This window comes from Pelophylax lessonae (assembly GCF_965119305.1).
Source record: "Pelophylax lessonae genome assembly, chromosome: 11".
NCBI classification, from domain to species: Eukaryota; Metazoa; Chordata; class Amphibia; order Anura; family Ranidae; genus Pelophylax; species Pelophylax lessonae.
The window spans coordinates 162,164,697-162,190,301 of NC_138778.1; positions in this window are offsets into that span (position 1 = coordinate 162,164,697).

A 25,605-nucleotide genomic window follows, 5' to 3' on the forward strand; every position below is an offset into this window, starting at 1 on the left:
AAATTATTTGCCGTAATCGGCTGGAGGCACTGCGTCATAATTCTATTGATAGTTCAGACACCGCCTTTTAGTAATAAATTAAAAATAGTCAAATTTTATACCAAAACGCACAACACTCCGAGAGTCATAGAGACTGCCGGGGACCATTTGGTCCTTGGCAGACTCTATGGTGTACTTCTGCCGCTGGTGGATTCCTTCTCTGGCTCGCCGATTGCATGGGCTGGCCGGTAGAAGCACCGAGGGCGGCGGGAGGGGGGGATGTAAGAACGATCAATCGGCTTAACAGTCGCTATGATTGTTCTTATGGTGCAGGGAATCGCCAGTGGAACAAAATGATATCTGAATGATGTCTGCAGGCATCATTCAGATATCCCCACTTAAAGCCCTGGATGTCATATGACGTCCAGCGGTAAGGAAGTGGTTAATAAATTAATTTGTTTTTAAACACGTGTTGACGGCTATACTTTTCACCTTTCAAAAGTAGAATTGCTCAGTGGCTTTATAATGTAATTTACTAGGTTCGTTTTTTTTTTTTTTTCTTTATTGCATGGCATATACCAGCTAAAGGAGCTAACCTAGTTTAAATTGTGTCAGAAGCCAAAATGTTTATTGTATTGTTTACAATGTTTTTAACAGGGCATCTGGTTTTTGCAGATTTGCCTTAAAGAGGAAGTAAACTCAGCCAAAAAAAATGAGAAAAAAAAAACCCTGTAAAGACAAAGGCATAATGGGCTAGTATGCATTGCATACTAGCTCATTATGAAGTACTTAACTTAAAACAAAGCCCCTGCAGTGCCGCTTGCTCAGCGCCAGGACGGCCGACATGTTCCGCCGTCCTTCTTCCTGGTTCGCGTCCTCCGGCCATCTGATTGGCCGGAGGCACGATTACATCACTCCCGCGCATGGGCGCGGGAGCCGCCGTTCACGGCACAGGGCTCTGAAGGAATGGCACGAGTGGACGTTCCTTCAGAGCACATGCGCTGATGACATCATCAGCTGCATGCACTGTAAATATCTTCTAAACAGTGCATGTTTAGAAGATATTTATAGCACCTATAGGTAAGCCTTAATATAGGCTTACCTATAGGTAAAAGTCTTTAAAGTGGATTTACAATCACTTTAGGGAGGTTATGATGGCTATCTAGGGCCTCATGCACCATGGACATTTAGCCCTTATGCATGAGATTTTGGCATGTTCATGTGGGTGAACGGCACAGGTATACCATCTAGCTAGATTGCTGGCAGCCAGTAAAAGTCTATGAGAGACTAAAAGCTGCTGCACCATCAAAATATACACATAGTGGCTTGAAAAATAAGTCAGTTTTCAAACCCAAATCTAGCACCTATCAATATATAGATGTTTTTTAGGAAAATGGTACAACAAGAAATAAAAGAATTTAGGGTTAATAAGAAGAGAACAACAAAAGTGTGGGAAGTAATAAAGAAAAAAGGAAATAGTGATTAGGCCTGGGGGGGGGGGGGGGGATGTACTAGTTACTGTATATTGAAGAAAGAGGATTATGAGATTATGAAAGGGAAATGTAGAGTCCTAAGTAATGAAACGACTCACTATATACCAACATAAAACAACAAGACACTTTAAGTCCCCGTTCACATGCAGGCGACGCTACTTCCAGGGGCGACCTCCGAGGTCGCGGTGCGAGCAGCGCGCCGCGACCTCGGAGCGGCCGCCACGGACTTCATAACATTGAAGTCTATGGCGGTCGCCTCCGGGTTGCCCCAAAGAAGCTCCGGACCCTTTTTCTAAGTCGGAGTGACTTGTGTCGCTCCTATTAGAACGGGTCCGCAGCTTCCCTATGGAAGGCGACCTACGGCGACCTGTGAGGCGACCAGGTCGCCTCACAGGTCGCCTTAGTGTGAACGGGGACTCAGAATGGGGTATAAGTTACACTGAAAATATGGCTGCTGTACGACTTCCTGATGGTGCCTTCCGATGAAGTGCATTGAGGTCCAATGTAGCAATGATACTTCCGGTTTGGTAATGTCCAGTCCAGTGGAACGCAGGTGGAACATGCGCCTCTCCGGAGTGTGGACGGCGTTGATTGCACCTAATGTGAGTTTTTAATCTATATTTTTGTGACAGTATATTTTAAATAAAATGTATTGCACGATTATTTGCTATATTTTTTATTCTGGGAATTGCTACTGATGCTATTCAGCCTGACCTGAAACTAAGGAAACCCATTTAAACCTGTTAAGGCTAACGAGTTCTAGTGATATCTGGTATCTCTAAGGGTCCTTTCACACGGGCGTTCCGAATATACGTTTTTTATCCATCCGTTTGCAAATGAAAAACGGACATAATGTATGTCTATGGGCTAGCGGACGTTAGTGGATGACCATCCGCTGACATCCATTTTGCGTCCATTCCGTTAAGTTCCGTTTTTTGCAACGCAAGAGAACCCTATTTTTCTTCCGTTTTAAAAACGGAACAGATGCAAATACGGATGTCAGCGGATGTCATCCGTTAACATCCGCTAGCCTATAGACATACATTGGATGTCCGGGTGTGGATGCGTTCCAGCCGACTGTGACCACTTAGCGGAGCTTGTACATACTGCACAATGGAGTGTCTACCTTCTGTATTTGGGGCCATTTGATGACCATCCCGAGGCTTTGAGGGCACGCTTCTACCACATCTGGCAGGACCTAACGGACCCGGAGGGAGCTCGCAGGATCACCTATTTGCTGTGCTGGCCTGATAACCCTTTATGGGGAGGGCATTGCGGTCAGTGCATTTCTTAAGGGGCACGGTATACCGCACCAAGCACAGCAAAGGCCAAGTATAAATACCTCATCAGATATACCATCTAGTCTTCACCACAGTCCCTCTGCATTGCATGGGACTTCACGGATTGTCACTTGCACAGTAGCACTTTTTTTAAGTGCATTGTTTAAAGACTGGCTTCACCACACTGATGAAATTATACTGATGAAAGTATATTTCATAACCAGCATCTGTTCCGGATTTTCAAATTTGCTATAGACACTGGTTTGATTCAATTTTACCTTGTTTTCTATGCATCATTTGCACAATTGTGTTACGTCCTAGGTATATTGTATAATTTATGCACTTTGCACCTTAGTGCACAATTTTCTATTATATTGGCATATTGTGTAAAAAGGTGCGTATAGGAGCCACAGCCCACATAAACACTAGCATCGCTAGCAAACAACCTCTAACCGGGTTGAGGGTGTATGGCAAAATGGTGATTATAATAAAGCCAAAGTTCATAAGTCCTTGGTGTTCTCAGGGTGAAGTCACACGAAAGATAGGGTGCATAGGAAAAATGTTATATAGTGTTGACCAGTGTCTGGCTGGTCACTCTGCGACTACCGTATCCTTCACCTCACCACTGTGCTCCCCCCCTTGAGAGTGAACACGTACCCTTAACGCTAGGGTCTAGCGCTTTGTTTAACAGATGATCCTCCACTCCCAGATGGCGATCCCCTCAGGACTCCACTCCAACCAGTAGAGATATGAACAGCACCTCCTCCTCTCCTCTCACATAAAGGGGGACAAATAGGGACCCATAGTGTAATATGTACAAACAAGGCTTTATTAAAAGGTTAAAATCACACTCACATGAAATCGGATATGGTCAAGCGAAACAAATGTCCAAGGCACAAAACCCGGTCCTCCCGCTGCAAACGTTGTCCCCACTGAGCCACACAGTACAGGTGATCCAGCCACCTGATCGCGACGTTGCCCGGACTCAATGGGCGTTATAACTGGAGATCCCCTGGGATGTCCTTGGTATACAACTGAATGGCCGCGTGCTCACGCCCTGACGCGTTTCGTCGGCACTGGACTTCTACTGAGTATAGCGGCTGCTTTATTGGGTATACTGGCACATGAGAACTTACATCTGGCTGTTTGGCTAGTTGTATATGTTGGATCCTTTGAGGATTGCATCACTTAAGCGCTGAGTGGGTGGGATAAGGAACTATTGTTTCTTTCTTGCTCCTTTTGTGATATATTGGCATATTGTTTAATTTCATTTTTTCACGGCTCAGAGTTTGATGCACATGTCATGGTTCATATAATTTTATGTCACGAGTGGACACCAACACTGGTTTCTATATTGTATATATTTTAAAAAAAAATATTTTTTATATATATTTATATATTTAATTACACCTGGTTTGAACATTATATACACTATATTTTGCATATACTACATAGAGCAGCGCCATTTAGCCATACTAATATATCACACCATTTCTGGCTTCTCACTTTGGTGACAAGCTTCTGGGTAGGCAGCAAACTCGTTTTGGTTCACATATAATATCCTCTTTTTCCATTGCGTGGGAACACCCCAAATCTATAGCCGAGTGCATGAAGCCTAACCATAAAAAGATTTCAGAGCTCTGTTCCTAGATATCTTATCAAGGCATTTAATTAGCTAGTTAAAAACTTTGGCCATTGGGTTGATTTACTAAAGGTAAATAGTCCATGCACTGCAAGTGCATCCACAAGTTCACCTGCTCTAGATCTGAGGGGAATATGAAAGGATAAAAGGAAACTGCATTTTTGCTTGTACAATTGGATGATAGAAGTTAGCAGAGCTTTCCTTCATTTCAGACCTTCCCCTCAGATCTAGAGCAACTGCACTTGCAGTTCACAGTATGTTTTCCTTTAGTAAATCAACCTCATAGACAGGTTCTTGCTAAGTAAGATTTATGTTCCTGCGGAAAAGAGTTTGTTATAGGCCTTCATGTGTCTATGCTGTGTACTGCGAGAGGGGCACTGGTCGGCTGTGTTGAAAGAATTCTGCTCTGTGTCTCTGAGTTGGTTGTTTGATGTAGAAACTTGATGGCTAAATATGAACTTTTATCCTATTCTCAGACCTCATCATCACATTACCAACTGGGAAAGTCCCCTGGAAATCAAGATTTTCCTTACAAATTGAGCTCTGGAAGGTCTTACCCCGTTCTTGACCAGGCCTTTTTTTGCTATTCGGCACTACGTTACTTTAAATTGGCAATTACGCGGCCATGCAACGCTGTACCCAAACAAAATTTTAAGTCGTTTTTTTTCACACTAAAAGAGATTTCTTTTAGTGGTATTGCAATAAACAAAAAAAAAAGACTCAGGGCCCATTCACACCAAAAACTGCACATAACTGCGTGTATTTGACTGCATGTTTACATGTGTTTAAAGCGCATTTGACATGTGTTTGAAAGCGTTTTGCACTGCGTTTAGCACTACGTTGGCAGTGCATTTTTCTATATGTTTTTGGGCTTTGCTTTATTGGCTTAAAGGGTGCGGTGTGGTGCGTTTGAAGCGCGTTTGTAGCACAATCGTAGCTCGTTCCCTGCATCTGTGGTACAGAAAAATGCAGCATGCTCTACTTTTTTTTTACTGCGCTGAACTTCACTGCACGGATGTGAGCTATGCCCATGGGATTTCCTTGCTTATGGACTATCTATGCAGCTGTAGTGCAAAATAAAAAAGGATTCAACATCACCCAACTGCGTCTGGTGTGAAAGGGTCCTATAAAAGATTTTATTTTTTAAGACCATATTTTTTACTTTCTGCAATAAAACGTATCCAAAAATATTCTTCATAAATGTAGGCCAAAATGTTTTCTGCTACATGTTTTGATAAAAACATAAATCCCTACTACAAGCCTATATTGATCGGTTTGTGTAAATTTTTTTTTTTCTTTTTTTATGGTTCAAACATTTTATTGGAGAACAAAGTAAACAGGTAACAACAATTGGTAAACAGAGTGTCAAGATAAGTACAAGCCAGATGCGCTAACAAAATAATGGCTACAATAACCATGGGTCAAACTTAGGAGTAGGTAGATAAGAGGCAACTGGGTGGGCTGTGGCCAGGACTCTGCAACCAGCATAGCCAACCCATAGGCACCCCATAAAGGGAACACTCTGTGCCCAGGTGGGGAGGCGCGGCCAAGCAGTAGGCGAAGCAAGGGTGAACAAAGCCCAGTAGCTCGGTAATACGTGAGAAGGGATAAATGTGTGCGATAATCCACATGGTAATGCAACTAGACGGGGGAAACAGAGGATACAATAAGTAAAACCAGGAAAAGCAGGCCAAACCAGGGAGCCTGCGGGGTGCACTCTGTAGTTCTTGACAGGCTCAAACAGGTGTGTTGTTGGTGCAAGAACAAATCACGTGGGGAGGCGGAGAAGGAAAAAAAGGGGGGGGGAGAAGGGAGGTTCGCCGGGGGGGCAATGAACAGGGAGTAGTAGCCAGTAAGCCTCAGGTTAATATCAGGGCAGTAGGAGGGAGGTGTCAAAATTGGATGGAAGAAAATTGTCAACCCAAGGTTGCCAAAGTCTACTGTACTTGTCTATTTTATCTATTAGAACCGCCTCAATTTTGGCGTGTATCATGGCTGTGGTGACCCGCTGCTTGACCTCAGGCAAGGAGAGGTGCGGGGACTTCCATGCTCTTGCAATGGTTTGTTTGGCTGCCGTGGTGACTTGGAGGAATAGTTTGTGCTTAGAGTTAGATACAGTGTCCGGCTTCACATTCAGTAACGCAAAGAGGGGGTCAGGTGCGATTGATTCAGCCATCAAGGTAGAGAGGATTTGGAAGACAGCTTGCCAGAAGGTTTTTACTAGTGGGAAAGTCCACCAGATGTGCATGTGTGTGCCCGCCTCCAGGCAGCCTCGGAAGCATGTGGAAGAGTGGGATTGTAAAATTTTTATAGCACCTACAAACTATGGTATATAGAGCGGTTAAAATAAATATTGAACATGTCACCATTTTTCTGGGTAAATATATTTCTAAAGATGCCATTGACATGAAATTTTCACCACATGTCCGTAACAACACATGTAATGTCCATACATACAATGAAACTAGAAGAAATACATTTCGAAATGAAGTTATGTGTAATAAAATCAAATGACAAAGGGAAAAAATATTGAACACATGAAGAAAGGGAGGTACAAAAAGGCATGGAAAGCCAGGACACCAGCTGAAATCTATCAGTAATTAGAAAGCAATCCTGCCCATTGTCAGAGCAAATTAAAATCAGCTGGTTCAGTCTCAACTGATGGCCTATAAAAAGGTGTCTCATTACTGAGGTGTCACACAAGAAAAATCTCATGATGGGTAAAAGCAAAGAGCTCTCTCAAGACCTTTGCAACCTTATTGTTGCAAAACATACTGATGGCATTGGTTACAGAAGGAGTTCTAAACTTCTGAATGTTCCAGTGGGCACTGTTGGGGGCCATAATCCAGAAGTAGAAATGACATAATTTCACCATAAACTGGTCACTACCAGATGCTCCTTGCATGAGGAGTGAAAAGAATTATCAGAGTTGTCCAAGAGCCAATGACCACTTGTGGAGAGCTTCAGAAAGACCTGGAATTAGCAGGTACAATTGTTTCAAAGAAAACCATTAGTTATGCACTCAACCGCCATGGCCTGTATGCACGCTCACCACACAAGACTTCATTGCTGAAAAAAAAAACATGTTGAAGCTCGTTTAAAGTTTGCTGCACAGCATTTAGACAAGCCTGTAAAATACCAGGAGAATATAGTCTGGTAGGATGAAACCAAAATTGAACTTTTTGGATGCCATAATACACACCATGTTTGGAGGACCAATGGCACTGCACATCCCTCCACCACCATCCCATCCCCCCACCATCCCTCTGCCACTGATCCCATCCCCCCCAACATCCCTCTGCTACTGATCCCATCTCTCCCACTATCCCTCTGCCACTGATCCCATCCCTTCACCACATCCCATCCCCCCAACATCCCTCTGCCACTGATCCCATCCCTCTGCCACAGATCCCATGCCCCACCACCATCCCTTTGCCACTGATCCCACCCCCCACCACCATTCCTCTGCCACTGATCCCATCCCCTACCACCATTCCTCTGCCACTGATCCCATCTCTCCACCACCATCCCTCTGCCACTAATCCTATGCCCCACCACCATCCCTTTGACACTGCTCCCATCCCCCACCACCATTCCTCTGTCACTAATCCCATCCCCCACTACCATCCCTCTGCCACTGATCCCATCCCCAACCACCATACCTCTGCCACTGATCCCATCTCTCCACCACCATCCCTCTGCCACTAATCCCAGACCCCCGTCCACTATCTCTCTGCCACTGATCCTCTACCCCCCCCACCCACTGCCATTGATCCCACCACCATCCCTCTGCCACTGATCCCATCCCCCACTACCATCCCTCTGCCACTGATCCCATTCCCCACCACCATGCCTCTGCCACTGCTCCAATCCCTCTACCACCATCCCTTTGCCACTGATCCCATCCCCACCACCATCCCTCTGTCACTGATCCCATCCCCCACCACCATCCCTCTGCCACTGATCCCATCTCTCAACCACAATCTCTCTGCCACTGATCCCATCCCTTCACCACCTTTCCTCTGCCACTGATCCCATCCCCCCAACCACTATCGCTCTGCCACTGCCCCCCCCCCACCATTGATCCCACCACTGCCACTGATTCCATTCCCCCACCACTGCCACTGATCCCATCCCTCCCTTCCACCACCACCATTTGACCTGGGCACATCTATCTGTAGTGTTTACCTATCTCTCTTCAAAGCCCTAAGTCCAGTAGCTTTCTCCTTCTCTGTTCTTCTGTTATTAGCATGATAACTTCTGACAAGTTCTCGTCAACTTAGATAAAACCAGGCTGAAATTTCTGTCGGGTGGGTGCTATAAATAGATTAGCAGAGAGCTGGTCTATTCAGAGCAGAGCTGTACAAGCTTCTGCCTATGTGAAGAGGGGGTTGTGCCTTTCCACCAATCACCTGTTTCACTTCCCTACCACAGGTGAATGAGGAAGAGAAAATTCTAACAGGAGGTGCACTTTCTAAACAGTCTAGAATGCTGAAGACAGCACATATACAAATAAAACCTATGTAGGAGGATTTCTTCATGTGTATTATCTGACACTGTTCACTTCGCTGGGCATATGTGAGGGTTTACATCCACTTTTCCCCATTTGGACCTTCTCATTAACGGAATAACCCACTGAACTGTGAACTGTCCCTGAAAAATTGATCCAGCTTGCCCCCTGCTTTGTGTCATATGACTTTCCTGTTGTAAACAGTAGTAGGTAGTACCTTCATAAACCACTCCATCAGCTATTTCAGACATACTCATCCTTTCCCCAGAATCTGCAGTCAAAACAATTACTGACATGCAAGTTTCACCCTTTGTGAAAAGTCAAGAGCTCATTTCTCATTTCCATCTTTAACCACTACCTGAGCTGCTGATGTGCTGAGCCGTGACGCATGACTGTCACGTTAGGCATAAATGTCTTTAACACACTGGCTGTGATTGACAGCTTGTCTTTGCTTTCCTTTTTGCTGTATGAGTGTCAAGATGGTAGCATGGGATGGAGAAATAGCTGGGTCTCTAGGGACAGACTGGGGCAGAGTTTTGGTCACTGATTATGTATTGGTGAGTTGTATATATTTTCTCAATTTGGTGCGAGGGCCCACTTTAAACATTTATAACAAAAAAACTATCAGCGCAAAACCAAATAGATATAACACTCAAAATAGGTAAAAACACTGTGCGTGAATAATGTACTGAAAAAGTACTTGAATATCACTGTGCATAAAACAAATATAGCCGGCAGCAAACACCAATCGTGTTCACATCCCACAATAAATCAAAATAAATACAAAAAATGTGCTGCGCCAGACGTGCACCAATAAACATAAATGATGTTGATATAATCAATATCTGAAGTCCATACAAGCTGTGATTGTGCTCAAAATCCAATAAATGTGCATTAGTGTCCAAGTGTCCAAATCAGAAATGCAATCTGGTGAAAAGTGCACACCAATCTGTGAAATCCCTCCACCTGCTAGATTGGCCTCTAACCTCCAAACAGGACCCAGACGGGCCAGCAAAAGCATGTACTGAGGATATCAGAGGATATCAGACTCCTGGAAAGACACTCCAGCCTCTCACCTCCGGAGGTCTCAAGACACGGGACATGCGATGCAAAATATAAAAGGGAAAATATAGTGCTCTCCGTTTCAACAATCAGGCTTTATTGAGGAAAATAGAAGTTTACTCACATGTACAGGGCACTTCACCGTGCCTGCTGTTATGGCAATAGTAATAGCGTGTGTCACTCGAGAGATGTTCGGCGTCGGTCACGCAAGCTCCGCCCCCTATACGCGTTACGACGAGCGTATGGCTCCAACGTCTTCCTCGGTTGGAGCCATACGCTCGTCGTAACGCGTATAGGGGGGCGGAGCTTGCGTGACCGACGCCGAACATCTCTCGAGTGACACACGCTATATTACTATTGCCATAACAGCAGGCACGGTGAAGTGCCCTGTACATGTGAGTAAACTTCTATTTTCCTCAATAAAGCCTGATTGTTGAAACGGAGAGCACTATATTTTCCCTTTTATATTTTGCATCGCATGTCCCGTGTCTTGAGACCTGCGGAGGTGAGAGGCTGGAGTGTCTTTCCAGGAGTCTGATATCCTCAGTACATGCTTTTGCTGGCCCGTCTGGGTCCTGTTTGGAGGTGAGAGGCCAATCTAGCAGGTGGAGGGATTTCACAGATTGGTGTGCACTTTTCACCAGATTGCATTTCTGATTTGGACACTTGGACACTAATGCACATTTATTGGATTTTGAGCACAATCACAGCTTGTATGGACTTCAGATATTGATTATATCCACTTTAAACATTCATGATACAAGAGAAGACCCTGTGGTAAGGTCATGAGATCTTTGTTAGATCGTGAGGGACTGATGTTTAGGCAGGTCAGTAGCTTGTGGGCAGAGCTTATTTGCCCTGCACGTGTGGGTACCTCTCTCGCATACATGCTCCCCAGTGCCCAGTACCAGGTAAGGCCGCGCTCATGTGAAAGTCAACATTAAGTTGGAACTCTGAATTAGAAGTGCAGCTGTGAAGCAACATACAGATTCCTTCGGTGTAACACTCCGTCCCATTTCCCTGCACACCTTGCCCACCAGAATTTAACATTTAGAGGTGGACACCGCTGAAGCTGTGTCTCGCTCCACCAGTCCAGCTTTCCTCTGCCACCTCACTCTCAGTGACAAAAAAACTAAGAGTGGACTGGATGTGTGCACTTAATTTGTTCCTTCAGCTCTCACGTACCCTGCGCTTAGATCCTTGAGGTCTCCGTACTGTGGGTTCAGTCCCAGTTGCTTTTGGGGAACTGACCATTAGGAGGGAGTAAGAGCACTGACCCCCTCACTACTGGAGGACCCATCACCCTTATCTGGGTACCACTCTTTGCTGTCTGGCTACTATTACATTCCAACCAGTTAATGGTTACCCATAGCAACTACACACTTTTTCCAACTCCTTTGCCAAGTAAATCTTTCATGGTGGCCTTCCATTCCTTCCTCTTTAATTCCACGTGTGCTTTAAAGGCTTAAAAATAACAAATAAAATAACAGCTTTGCTTATTATGCTGGAACAATATACTCCAAAGTGCACACAGTTCAAACAAACTATTCAAGGGCTACCCAGGTATACATTTCCAGGTTGAAGTCCATAACTGGAAGAGTCCTTGTGAGGCAGATTGCCGTGTAGGGAGATGGTGGATTGCTGGTGGTTACATCTTCGCGGTGGACTTCCTGCTTTCTCCTGCAGTCCCTATTACACCCTCTGATCCCAGCATTCCCCCTGTTTATATGCAGCACAAGGTGGAGGTCAGAACCCAGAAAAGACCGGGAAAAATGCAGAACCCCCATTAACCCTTCCCTACCTGGGCAGCCCAGCACCATTAGCATACCTCCCAATTTCTTGAGATGGGAACGAGGGACAGTATGTAGCATAGGACACACGCCCTGCCATGTCCCCTTAAAGGAGAATTATACAAAAAAAAAAAAAAAAGATTTGTTAAACCCACAAGTGCTTTTTTTATTTTATTTTTTACCACTTCTATTCCTTTATACTGGCTTGTAAAAAATACAAATGCAGCAATTTAAAAATTGGACGAATCAGGTATCCTCCTCCCAATAAAAGTGCCAAATGTAAAGAAGGGGGAGTGAGAATGAAACTTCCCTTTTTGGGTAAAATTCTGCTTTTACCTAACAACACACTAATCCAGGGGTCTTCAAACTATAGCCTTCCAGTTGTTCAGGAACTACAATTCCCATCATGCCTAGTCAGGTCTGTGAATGTCAGTTTTACAATGCCTCATGGCAGGGCTTGACAAATTTTCCTGAAATCTAGGAGCCAGCTAAAAAAGTTAGGAGCCATTTTTTTTTTTTTTAAACTAACAACCAAGCTTTATTTAATAAAACGGATACTAAATTTACACATAAATACGACTAGAACCCCACTCTCCTCTATAGCACAATTGGATGAAAACAGACTGTCTGTCTCTTTCCATCCGATGCCATCTGATCCGATCCACGGGATGGATAGAAAATAGAACCACCATCCGTCTGCTTTTGGTGGACAGGGGCCTTCGGCTGTGGCATGGCGATGAGGAAAAAAAAAGGATATATATATATATATATATATATATATATATATATATATATATGTATATATATATGTATGTATATATATATATATGTATATATATATATATATATTTTTTTATTTTTTTTTTAATAATTGGAAAAAAAATTAATTTTTTTTTATTTTTTTAATAATTAAAAAAAAAAAAAAAAAATATTATTATTTTTTTTTTTTTTCATTTAAAAAATAAATTAAATAATAATAACCACACTCCCTGTCAAAGGTAACTAACTGGACAGGGAGATGGTAATGAATGAATTGAGAACAAAAAGGCAGTGGAAACAGTCATTACAACAGTCATTACTCCCGGCCTCCACAAGAGGGCGCCAGTTCCCCATTGGAAGCCTGTCATCTCAAGTAGGCCGAAAAGCCGGGGCCTCAATTTTCGGACGGCCCGGAAGTCCGTGCACTCCGTGCGCGGAAGACCGGGCAAAAATGACAGGACACCTTCTGCAGGGCACCCCCAGGCGCCAGGTCGCTAATTCTAGTCGCAAATGCGACCTGGCGCCCTGGGATTGTCGAGCCCTGCCTCATGGGATGTGTAGTTGTTTAACAGCTGGGGGCCGTAGTTTAACCACTTTACCTTTTTGCGATTCGGCACTGTGCGACTTTAACTGACAATTGCGCAGTCATGCAACGCCGTACCCAAACTAAATTGACGTCCTTTTTTCCCCACAAACAGAGCTTTCTTTTGGTGGTATTTGATCACCTGTGCGATTTTTACTTTTTGCGCTATAAACAAAAAAAAGCTACAATTTTGAAAAAATAATAATATTTTTCACATTTTTTTATATGAAATTCCCCCCCAAAAAAAAGTAAAAATCTCAATAAGCGTATTTTGATTGGTTTGCGCAAAAGATATTGCATTTACTAACAAAGGGAAAGATTTCTGTCATTTTTGGTGTTTTTTTTTTTTTTTTAACGAGTAATGGCGGCGATCTTCGATTTTTCTTGCGGGACCGAGACATTGCGGCGGACAGATCGGACCCTTGACTGACATTTTTGACACTTTTGGGGTTACCAGTGACATTACTACAGTAATCAGTGCTATAAATATGAACTGTTACTGTAAAAATTACACTGGCAGGGAAGGGGTTAATTTTATTGGAGAGGGAGGGGTTAATGTATGCCTGGTGCTTACTGACATGTGTGGGGGGAGGTGACTGAGTGACACAAGGACAGATCGCCCTGCCTGTCACTTAGGAGATCCGCCTGCTATGTTTACACAAGCGGGCGGATCTCCAGACTTGATTCCCCCGACGATCGGGGAAGAGCAGCGGCGATCGCCGCTGCTCCTCCCCTGGCCCGACTCCCTCTGTGACTGAATACAGCGGGAGGGAGCCTCCGGCGGCGCGCGGCGCCGAGGAGAGGGAGTGTCTGCCGACGTAGGTCTACGTCGCCAGACGATAACGAACCACTTTGCCGCAGTAGAGCTCTAGTGAGCAGCGACAAAGTGGTTAAGGATCCCTGCACTAATCTGTCCAATCTACTCTTGGATTTAACAAAACTGTCTTTGGAAGGCATAACTGAGAAATCCATTCAGGTTCCATTCAGTCACTCCACTGTGCCGTGTTAGAAACTCTAACGGAGGTTGTCCAATTGATTTGTACCTCCTGGCTCTAGCCTAATCCTTCAGATTGTATCGTTTTATTGCTATTGAATAGAAATTCTATTCCACCATCAACACAGATTGGATTGTAACGTGAGGGTGACTGGACCATTGTGCTGTGGTAAAAAAAAGCACAATGGACCAGTCACCCTTATGTTACAATCCAATCGGTGTTGATGGAACAGAATTTCTATTCTTTGTATTGGCTTTATATTGGCTTTTGAAATGTACAAATGCAGCAAATTGGGCGAAATGATTAGCAATGGGAAACACTTTTTGAAAGATAAATTGTGCATTTAATATACAACTATATGAATCAGACCAAATTGAGGGACAAATGAGGAGGAAAGAGAGACAGAGGGACTTTGCTCCAAATCAGGGACAGTCCCTCGAAATCAGGGACAGTTGGGAGCTATGCATTAGTAGGCACCTGCCTGCAGGCTTCTCCTGAACAATCTCAAGGCTTCAGTCCTCCACATTAGCAGAAGCATTGGCCAGGAAACCAGGCACTGGGGGAGTGTGATATTGACCTTAATCTAAAAATATAAGGAAATGTCTCTGGTCAATCATCAGTGTATAATTAGAAAATAAGAGTGTACATATACCTATAAATAGACTTTCACTTTTCGGCTTAGGGCTTCTTTAAATTAAGGTGGTGGTAATCTCTGATATCTGTTAAAGTTTGTTTTTAGCATGATGCTGCATTGCAAATGCATGTGTTGTATGGAGAAAAATGTTATCTGAACTACAGTTAGTTAGAATGAGAGATATGCGTGCACAGTCAGTGCTATCAGTAGTTGTGTGTGGGATCAGAGTGGTAGATTATACTTCCTGTAATGCGTGAAGAGAAAGTGTAACATTTTTTTTTTAGGCCAAATCTCTTCTATATCTGACACCCACGTATGATAAGTAGAATAGGAAACTGTATGCTTTTTTTTTTTTTGTAGGCATATGGTTTGACATCTTGTTTGCAGACATGTCCTTTTGAGAAAAGTATCCTCGACATGCTTTCTTAAATCTTTATGCCGATATAAAATTCTAAGGTGCCAGAAAATACAAGCTCTCAAGCTGCTCATAGACTGGCAGCCCAAAGCTTAGTGTAAAGTGTAATCCCAAAAATAATTTACGTTCACATTTGTGCATTTTAACTGTGTACAGGCATACCCCACTTTTAAGTACATAATGGGACCAGAGCATGTATTTAAACGGAAATGTACTTAAAGTGAAGCAATACCTTTTTTCATTTCTCAATGCATGTAAATACACTAGCTCCATAGGAAATCTTGGTCAGCTTGACATGGCACTGCTCCCAAACCAAGCTTGGGGAGCATGTTAAGGGGATCCAGGACTATGACATGGTAGATTACCTAGGCAAGCTGGCCAGCCACAAACAGGATATGTTGTAGTCCTGGGTCCCCTCTCAGTGCTCCCTAAGTTTGGTATCCCTGTCACTTATGGTTTGGGAGCAGTGCCATGTCAAGCTGACCAAGATTTTCTATAGACGCCAATGTTAAAAACCGGGAGTAGTGCCATGCTAGGCTGACCAGGCTGTGTCCATACTCACGAGTGTACATAAAGTGAGTGTACTTAAAACGGGGTATGCCTGTATATAGCAGTTTAGTTGGAGTTTAGCTTTTAAACCTATCTCTGGGAAAGAACAAAAACTCTCCCTTGCAGAGGGGCTCCCCCTACGCTGCAGGTTGTAAATGCTTGTTTTGTCTAGGTGCAATGGTTCTCACCATAACTGTGAGGCTAGGCTCTCTGGAGGAGTCTGGGGGTCTCTCATGGAGGCTATGGGCTTTTGCTGGGGCACTGTAGGAGGTTGGGGGCACTGTAGGACACCGTGGGGACTGAGGGCCCTAAAGGGGCCTGGAGGCACTGTAGGAGGTTGAGGGACACTGCAGGCCACTGTGGGTGGTTGGATGGCACTGTCAGAGGATCTGCAGGCCAGGGGGAAGGAGGCCACACAGCTGGCAGTGGGACATGGCTTGGTGGTTGAAAACCACTGGTCTGGGGGCTAGGAACAGCAGTTTTATTTACCTGATCCTGTACTCCCTGGCAGCTGGTACTGCCCTCTACCTCCCTATGCTCTGGCAGTGGTATGGCCCTCTGTCCAATGCAGGGCTATGGGTTGCCAGAAGACCAACGACCACCAGAGCGCAGGAGAGAAGAAACTGCAGGGACTAGTCTTACAGTCTGGAGCGGAGAATCGGGTAAGAAAAACTGCTTTTTGCAGAACCTTAGACCTATACAAGCCCCTTGCAGTGGGGCTGACTCATATTTTTTCCCCTCCCTGGAGTTTGGCTTTGATCTCTGAGATGTCATGGAAAATAAGAGAACATTACCCACAAGATGCTAGAAATATAGTTTGGTGACTAGATAGGCACTAGAAAGCAGGCAAGATATGGGGCATTATCCCACCAGGTATCATAGTATACTATCAATTATAACTGTATGATTAGACTTGCACAAACAGATGAACAGTTGGAGCCCATTCAGACCACAGTGCATTTGTGTTCACAGGTGCTGGTGGTGATGCATGTTGCAATGTGTTTTTGCATTCGCTACTATGCATTTTTATGTGTGCTGCAGTGTTTTGCTTTTTTAGGTTTATTTTAAAGCACACATTGCTTTTTCTTTTCTATAATGCACGTCTTAGTATGTTGCCCCATGCTGCACTGCAGTTAAATGCAGCATGTTCCTTTTTTGATCAGCGGACACAAACACAGTGCATGCATGAGTGGGAAATTCGGAACAGGCCTTGCCCCTGCATTTGGGCTACGTTGCTTAACGTAAGTAGTTTGATTGGGTCCTCATAGACTCAGATAGTTTGAAACACACTAGGTCCACAAACCTATGGTGTCCTCACAGGAAGAAGCCAAATTGCTTACTTTGTCAGGACTTGGTAAATAAATGGCAGTAAACGGCCAACACTTCATTTAAAGTAAATTACCCCATCCTGTAAGTCTCATGCATTTTGGCTGGGCTTATTTATTGATGCCTTAAAGTAGGATTTTAGCTTTCCTATTACTTTAAATGGTTCTATTACCATCATATGATGATGGGGTTACTGTGTGCTGTATTATCTACATTCAGTAACCCTACGTTCACATGTAGGCATTTTTTAGTGCATTTTGCAGTTTGTAGAAACGCACTACAGTCCATTTAACATGGTTTCCTATGGCACACGTTCACATCTATGCGTTTTTGAGCCGAGGGTTTTTGGAAAGGGTCACAGACTCTTCCCCCCCCCCCGCAGTATATTGCATTTTGCGTGTAATAGACTTCAATGGACCCGACAAAAATGCATTTTTTTTTTCTCTTTAACAAACAGTGTAGAGCTGGTTGCTAAGGAGCAGGTCAGGAAGCTGGCCACTGCATCCTTAACAACAGATGAGTCTTCCCCGCTGACAGCCGAATGTAAAAACAAGAATTTCCGGCAATAAAAAAACTAAAACTGGCAAAAAAAACGGAGTGGGGTCTCCCTCCAATCCATACCAGGTCCTTTGGGTCTCACTTGCCCTCAACATGGGGAATGCTTTGTTCCCCCCCGCCCCAAAGCACCTTGTTCCTATGTTGATGAGGACAAGGGCCTCTTCCCCACAACCCTGGGTTGTGGTTGTGGGAGTCTGCGGGCGGGGCATTTATCGGAATCTGGAAGCCCCCAGATCATGTCCCCCCTTATGTGAATGAGTATGGGGTACATAGTACCCCTACCCATTCACCCAAAACGTGTAAAAGTGAATAAAGGAAGTACAAGAGTTTTTGAAAAGTCCTGTATTAAAAAAAAAAACAAAAAAAAACAATGTACCCGAACTCGAAAAAAGAAAAAGCTCAGCTAGAGAAGAACGCTCCAGCGCTATGCTTGCACCACCGTGTTACATTTCTTAAACAGCTAAGGGCGGGGCCACCAGACGACGTCACCTGGTGGACCCACCCTCTGTGACGCCATCGGTCGGTGCATGCTGGGCAACCAGCATCACAGGGTGGCTCTACCTCTTCTTAGAAAATGTCACACAGCGGAGCAGGCAGACTGTGGGAGCATTTGTCGCAAGTTGAGCTTTTTTTTTTTTCTTTTTCCGGGTCCGGCAGGCGTTGCAATTGACGATGGATCTTCATCTGGGGGGACAGTCTATATTTTATAATATAGGAAATTTCAAAAACTCTTGTACTGTCTTTATTCACTTTTACACTTTTTTGGTGAATGGGTAGGGCTATGTACCCCATACTAATTCACATGGGGGGGGCAGGATCTGGGGGCCCCTTGTTAAAGGGGGCTTCCAGATTTCGGAAGGCCCCCAGCCTGCAGATCCCCACAACCACAGCCCAGGATTGTGAGGAAGAGGCCTGGTATGGTTCAGAAAGGGGTAGGGGGGGTCGCTCGCCCTCTCCCTTTCCTGACCTGCCGGGCTGCATGTTCGGATAAGGGCCTGGTATGGATTTGGGGGGACCCCACATAGTTTTTCTTTCCTGTTTTGTTTTCTCTTTTTAGGGTGATGACTTGTCTTCCCCTGCTCTCCATCGGGGCTCAGCAATACCAGCTGCAGCGACTTTCTTCCCATAGACCTGACAGTAACACCAGGCTTGACTGTGGCATTCCGACAGACTGCATAATCTCATTGTTCCTGTTCAGCATCGCATATCTGTGCAGAGTTGATGAATATCCCCCAGTATACTTTGTAGTGGCTAATCTTCTAATTCTGAGAAGATATAATACATAATGAACAAAATTATAAATGCAAAACTTTTGTTTTTGCCCCCATTTTTCATGAGCTGAACTCAAAGATCTAAGACTTTTTCTATGTACACAAAAGGCCTATTTCTCTCCAACAGTGTTCACAAATCTGGCTAAATCTGTGTTAGTGAGCACTTCTACTTTGCCGAGATAATCCATCCACCTCACAGGTGTGGCATATCAAGATTCTGATTAGACAGCATGATTATTGCACAGGTGTGCCTTAGGCTGGCCACAATAAAAAGCCACTTTAAAATGTGCAGTTTTATCACACAGCACAATGCCACAGATGTTGCAAATTTTGTCCACCAGAGCTGTTGCCCTCGAATTGAATGTTCATTTCTCTACCATAAGCCTTCTCCAGAGGTGTTTCAGAGAATTTGGCAGTACATCCAACCGGCCTCACAACCGCAGATCACGTGTAACCACACCAGCCTTCAACTCCAAGATCGTCTGAGACCATCCACCCGGACAGCTGCTGCAACAATCAGTTTGCACAACCAACGAATTTCTGCACAAACTTTCAGAAACCGTCTCAGGGAAGCTCATCTGCATGCTCGTCGTCCTCATCGGGGTCTCAACCTGACTGCAGTTTGTCGTTGTAACCGACTTGAGTGGGCAAATGCTCACATTCGATGGCGCCTGGCACTTTGGAGAGGTGTTCTCATGCATGAATCCCGGTTTTCTTAGATCTCTGAGTTTAGCTCATGATCCGAGGAGGAAAGATGGAAACAAAACGGAAGTGAGGGCTCGGATGCTGACAGGATACTAACCGGGAGATGGCTTGCTGCACCAGCTGAAGGCTTCCAAGTCCAATCGCTCAGGACGCCATAGAGGGACTATCTACCCAGTTTTAAAAGGCTTTTCATACATATGGGAAATGTGAGTTTTTAATCAGCTTGCTACTTACCATTAAAGTGTATTTTACAGTCTGCATTTAGAGGCGCCTCTGTATCTGTTTCTTTTTCATGTCCTGGGAAAATCGCTTCTGTCATTTCCCCCCTTGCTGATAGCTGCCCAAGAACTTGTGGACTTATTCATTGATGGTGGCCCAAAACATTTTCAGACACTACAAGTTTATAAGGACTTTTTTATTCATTGTCATTGAACCAGCGCCGATCCATCTGTACCTGTGTTACCAGCTTACTTAAAGACTGGCACTCGACTATGCCCTCTAATTTCCAGTTGTCACCAGTGATGCCATCTCAAAAAGCTGTACTCTGGCGGTGTCTGACTTACAAATGCAAGGAATATGATGAAGACTGGATACTGCCAGTAATGAATGGTTAAAGTGGTTGTAAACCTCAGACATGAAATATGAACAAAGCAAATCCCTCTATAGTGTGTACTTGTCTCTATCCAGAGCACTGGATCCAGTGTACTTGTCTCTATCCAGAGCACTGTCCGCTGCTTCATTCTTCTGCTATCAGCATTAGTCACTTCTGACACGTTTTCCTGACACCAAGAGAAAAATGGTGACATGGAGGGAGCTCCAGCTGACTGACAGCCTTAGCTCTGGTCCTGTGTGCTGTGTGAAGGGGGGTGTGTCCCATCCCTCCAATCAGTTCTCAGAGCTCTACTCATTATTTAATGTAACTGCAGCTCTCTGCCCCCTGCTTTTCAGAGATCCTGTGTAAATTCTGCACTTTGAATAGATGTAGGGGGAAAAGGGCTGGAGAAAAACAGGTACAACTTACAGTCAGGTCCATAAATATTGGGACATTGACACAATTCCAATCTTTTTGGCTCTATACACCACCACTATAGATTTGAAATGAAACAAACAAGATGTGCGTTAACTGAAGACTTTAAGCTTTAATTTGAGGGTATTTACATCCAAATCAGGTGAACGGTGTAGGAAATACAACAGTTTGTATACGTGCCTCCCACTTTTTAAGGGACCAAAAGTAATGGGACAGATTAACAATCATAAATCAAACTTTCACTTTTTAATACTTGGTTGCAAATCCTTTGCAGTCAATTACAGCCTGAAGTCTGGAACGCATAGACATCACCAGACACTGGGTTATATCCCTGGTGATGCTCTGCCAGGCCTCTACTGCAACTGTCTTCAGTTCCTGCTTCTTCTTGTTTTGTCTTCAGCAAGTGAAATGCATGCGCAATCGGATTCAGGTCAGGTGATTGACTTGGCCATTGCATAACATTCCACTTCTTTCCCTTAAAAAACTCTTTGGTTGCTTTCGCAGTATGCCAAGGGTCATTGTCCATCTGTACTGTGAAGCCGTCCAATGAGTTCTGAAGCATTTGGCTGAATATGAGCAGATAATATTGCCTGAAACACTTCAGAATTCATACTGCTGCTTTTGTCAGCAGTCAAATAATCAATTAATAAAAGAATCAGTTCCATTAGCAGCCATACATTCCCACAACATGATACCACCACCACCACGCTTCACTGATGAGGTGGTATGCTTTGGATCATGAGCAGTTCCTTTCCTTCTCCATACCCTTCTCTTCCCATCACTCTGGTACAAGTTGATCTTGGTCTCATATGGTCTCATATGTCCATAGGATGTTGTTCCAGAACTGTGAAGGCTTTTTTAGATGTTGTTTGGCAAACTCTAATCTGGCCTTCCTGTTTTTGAGGCTCACCAATGGTTTACATCTTGTGGTGAACCCTCTGTATCCACTCTGGTGAAGTCTTCTCTTGATTGTTGTCTTTGACACACATACACCTACCTCCTGGAGAGTGTTCTTAATCTGACCAACTATTGTGAAGGGTGTTTTCTTCACCAGGGAAAGAATTATTTGGTCATCCACCACAGTTGTTTTCCGTGGTCTTCTGGGTCTTTTGGTGTTGCTGAGCTCACCGGTGCGTTCTTTCTTTTTAAGGATGTTCCAAACAGTTGATTTGGCCACACCTAATGTTTTTGCTATCTCTCTGATGGGTTTGTTTTGTTTTTGTTTTTTCAGCCTAATGATGGCTTGCTTCACTGATAGTGACAGCTCTTTTTATCTCATATTGAGAGTTGACAGCAACAGATTCCAAATGCAAATAGCACACTTGAAATGAACTCTGGACCTTTTATCTGCTCATTGTAAATGGGATAATGAGGGAATAACACACACCTGGCCATGGAACAGCTGAGCAGCCCCATTACTTTTGGTCCCTTAAAAAGTGGGAGGCACATATACAAACTGTTGTAATTCCTACACCTTTAACCTGATTTGGATGTAAATACCCTCAAATTAAAGCTGAAAGTCTGCAGTTAAAGCACATCTTGTTTGTTTCATTTCAAATCCATTGTGGTGGTGTATAGAGCCAAAAAGATTAGAATTGTTTCGATGTCCCAATATTTATGGACCTGACTGTGTGTAGTTTAACATATTGGGATCCTAGAAGAAACCTGAAAATAATTAGCAAAATGACCAGGTTGTTATACAGTAGTATGGTGTTGAAATAGTTTTCTATTATTTGTGATTGTTGAAAGCTATGGCCTCTAGATCTAGATCTTTTCTTTAATGTGAAGCTGTATGTGGTCACTAAGAATGAAAGTGTGTTCACTTATTGTGTGTTGAAAAAGTAACCACAATTTCATCACTAACATAGGAAATGCCTATCTAATGGATATGTTGTGTCCCACTTACAAATGCTGTTAGAGGTCATTATTATCAGAAATCTGACCGGTATCACTAAAACCAAGCTTGGGCTAAATTTTTCTGGTTAGAATATAAAAGTTCATGAACCTCTATAAGATTTTATTGCTGTCATTTCCTGTTCTGATTGAACATGATGTCCCTAGACAGGGAAACTACAACATAAACCAGAGAGAGATATATTCTAATTATGCTGCATTCAATCTAAAACTAAAAATGCAGTTGGTCGACGTTGAACTTTGCTATGTATCTTCTGATGAGCAAAAACAATGTCCACAAAAAATTCCCAGTTGCAAATATTCTTACTTACTTTGATGGGATGGAGGCTCTTATGTCATGGTTTAGCCTGCAGTTTCCTGTTTGTGAAATTTTTAACTCCTTGCTACAGTGGTTCTGCTGGACTTATGGTTCTATTCACATGTGCTGCTGGCTTCTGTGGTCACTGTGGATTCTTATCCCTTTCATTTCTATAACTTCCTGGTCCGCCTCCTAGTCTGCTTCACTATATATAGACATGCGCAGTACATCTTGCATTGCGTGCAACTTCCTAGCTTCTCGATGCTCCTGTTTTCCCACATATTACTTGTATTCTGTGTCTGACTTCCTCTGTACTGTCTCCAGCTTCATCTACTATGTTTGCCTACTTGTCACGTGTCCTGACCTTTGGTTGGTTTCACGCAGGGCTTTTTTTCTCAGAGAATAGGTGCCGGAACTCCCCCTTTTCCAGTCACCCCTTGTCTCCGCCCCTACCCACCTCCGAGCACCGTTTCTTGGCTCCACCCATTACCCACCTCCGAAGACCACCCCTTTTAGATAATACAGTAACATTTGTGGTACTAACTAATTTGTATTGAGCTTGTTAATGATAACAAGAAAAGCAGTAGAATAGATCCCCTGCAGCCAGCAACAATGGACCACTCACAACAAAACACCCCCCTCCCTAGCAGAAAAAACAGATCTCCTCGCAGCCAGCATCAGCAGACCCTCTGGAAAAATAGATCCCCCCCAGCAACAATGGACCACCTACAAGAAAATACCACCCCTTCCTCAGCAACAATAAACCCCTGGAAGCAACAATAGACCTCTTCCTCAACAGTAGATCCCTCCCAGAAATGACTGACCCCCCCAGCAACATAAGACCCACCCTTAGCAACAATAGATCCCCTGCCAGCAACAACAGATCTCCCCAGCAACAGACCCCCCTGCAATAATAGATTCCCTCCAGTGACAATAGATCCCCAGCAACCAGCATCAACAGACCCTGCAGCACACCTCCAGCACCCCTTGCCATTACATACATTCAGTCCTGGAGGTGCCGGAACTGCGTTCCCCCGCGTTCCCGCTGAAAAAAAGCCCTGGTTTCACTGATCCTCTTCTGTCTCCTGCCATCTGTACTCCGTATACGTGAGTGGTCTCTGCACCTTCAGCTGGGCATATGTGGGGGCCTTGACCTGGTTCTAGTCTGCTGCAAGTCCATCCCCATCATCAGGGGATCTGGTGAAGAAGCAGGCTGGGGTACCACGAGTTGGACTTCTACAAGGCTCACTACCATAGGAACCTGACATCTTGCACAAAAGCCTCAATTCACAAACTTTTAATAAGGATCTTTATTTTTTAGTCACACAACAGTAACCCCAGCTGAAAATAATCCTCATCCTGGTGTGTAATCTTTGTTAAAGCAGATCTAAACCTTCCTATCCTTTACAGCCAAAGAAGTTGCCATCTTAGCCTCTGTTTGATCTTCAGTTGCCATTGTGATGAACATGTGAGCAGCTATGACACCAGCCAGTTGATGACTTGACAGTTTGGTTGAGAGTACAAGCATCTGTGATGGCATGCCCTAGATCAAACTGTTTGGGGAACAGCTGTATTGTTTGGTGCTGCTTTAAGCAAGCTTAAAGTGGTTCTAAAGTCTAAGTGTTTGTTACCTTAATACATTGTCCGCATTAAAGTGGTAATATACCGATTTTTTTTTACTTTTACCTACAGGTAAGCCTATAATAAGGCTTACCTGTAGGTACAATTAATATCTCCTAAACCTGCACGGTTTAGGAGATATTTGCACTGCATGCAGCCGCTGACGCTAGTGGCACATGCGCTCTGAAGGCCTGGCGGACCTTCAGAGTTCCTTGCCGGGAAGTTGCTGGAAAGTTAAAACCCTGTGACGTCATCGCGGCTCCGGCCACTCACAGCGCCGGAGCCGCCGAACCCGGAAGAGACGCCAAGGGATCATGTCCGCTCCCACAGCGGTATCAGGGGGTCAGTGTTGGGGGCTTCGTTTTAGGGTAAGTATTTCATAATGAGCTAGCTCATTATGCCTTTGTCTTGCAGGGTTTTTTTTTTTTTTTTTTTTAGAGTATACTACCGCTTTAAGGTAAAGAACTCTCTACTTGTTTACTGTGCAGCGCTCTCCCAGCACATACAGGTACACAAATATGCGGCTCCACTGATAAAGACCCACTTCCATGAGGCTGCTGTGTGAAAGGTTTAAACTGCAATAAAGATGAGGCATCTAAGTGTACACTGCTATTATCCTTTAATTGATTCACATTCAAAGTAGAATTGCACTCACATGAATCGGCACAATGGGCTTGTGCGGAACGTACACGCCAAAAACAATAGCTGTCGGGAGCCGTGCTGGTGGGTCGCCGCTCGTCTGTCCAGGTCTCCGTCCCCTATACGCGTGGCGTCTTATGCTTTTGCATCACGACTTCCTCATATCATGTCCATGGGATGGTGAGAGATCGATCCAGGAAGTGGCATTTTTTATTGAGGATTCAATGCTGGTTTAATGCTTCAGTGAGGTGAGAGGCCATCTGGTGGCTAAACGGTGGTGGTGTCACTTGCACTTTTATATGGAAACATCTATCAAGCACTTTATTGAATTTTAAACCACGGTTATATTTATATTTTAGTGGACTCTTATGCACTTTACTTTGAATGCACTTCCTTTAAAGTTGCTTTATCCTCTTGTGAAGTTATTATCCTACTTAGCTTTGTAATGTCGGCAAACACTGAGATTGAACTTTTTTTTTCCAACCTCTATATCATTTATGAACAAGTTAAACAGAATTGGACCCAGGACCAGACCATGCAGAAGATCACCATCTTC